Source organism: Ursus maritimus, unplaced genomic scaffold (assembly GCF_017311325.1).
Source record: "Ursus maritimus isolate PB19 unplaced genomic scaffold, ASM1731132v1 scaffold_2, whole genome shotgun sequence".
Classification (NCBI taxonomy): domain Eukaryota; kingdom Metazoa; phylum Chordata; class Mammalia; order Carnivora; family Ursidae; genus Ursus; species Ursus maritimus.
In genome coordinates, this window is record NW_024424452.1 from 100784357 (window position 1) to 100785680 (window position 1324).

The following is a 1324-nucleotide window of genomic DNA, read 5'->3' on the forward strand; positions in this document are numbered from 1 at the left end:
CCCCCCCCCCCCCCCCCCCGCCCAGCGCCCCGAGGAGAAGGAAACCAGGGGTGGCAGCGAGGCTGGGCCTGGGAGGGTCCGGCGCAGCCACTGCTTACCTGGTCTCCCCGCCCCACTGCTGTCTGGACCTGGCAGACTGGGGCAAGGTGTGCAAGGCCCGCATGGGGAGTGGGGAGTGGGAAGCTGGTGGGAGGGAGGGAAGTCTGGGGTGCTGAGGGGCAGATGGGAGCTTTTTGCCAGCTGTGAGGGAAAGAGGAGCCGTCTGAGTCCTGGGTACCAGACCCAGAGTGAGGACACCTAGGCTTTGGCCCTGGCTTTGCCGCTAAGCAGCTATGTTACCCTGGAAGAGCCACCTCCCCTTTCTGGGCCTCAGCGTCCTTAATCTGTAAAATTAGCTGATTGGATACTAAAGTCCCTTTCAGCTTTGAAGTGTCCTGGGAGTGGTTTGATGTGGCCCACACTTGCCGTTGGTGGCTGGAACAAGCATAGGGGCTGGGTGCAGGCAGAATGAAACCCCTCTCGGGCACTGTGGACTGTGGTAGGCTCCTTGTGTGGAGGTGGTTGGGTTTATATTTGTTTCTCCTACTCATGCCTTAGGCCTCTTTAATTCCTCACCACCTGGCAGACCACCCTACCCTTGGTGGGTGATCAGGGAATGTGTGCTAAACCAAACTGGGTAGAATTAAATTAACCTCATTGGACAGCAGGCAGGAGGCACAATGGCATGACAAAGCCACGGCTCAGTGAGCTCAACGACTAGGGCATGAATCCTGGTCCCCCCCTTCCTTCCTGGTTGTGAGGATGTGGGTGGTTGGCTTCTCCTCTAAGGAAGCTTCGGATTCCACATCCATAAAATGGGGCTAATATTACCTACCTTCGGGGCTGTTATGAGGGTATAATGAGTCTATATTGGCAAAGCACCAGGAACGGTGGCAAGCACAAGGTGGGGGAGGGATCTATAAATGGAAATGTTAGCTCATTTTGGGGGTCAGAATGTCTGCTTTGGTGAGTAGGCTGGGGCAGAGACAGGATGCCTGCCACATGGGTGCAGAAGGGACAATTCAGGCCCTGGAAAAATACCTTCCTCCTCCCAATCCATATGCTTTATGGAGGTGGGGACCTTCACGGGGACAAAAGCGATGGGGCTCTCATCACCTCCAAGGCACACCCTTCTGATACCCAGCACGCAAAGTGCCCAATGCTGCGTTCACTGTCTTGCTCATCTGATGGAAGCCAGGCCTACTTTTCTCAAGCCCCAGATTGCGGTGTCAAATTATCGTTGACTCCACTATCTCCTATCTCCACTCCAGTCTGTCTAGGTGTC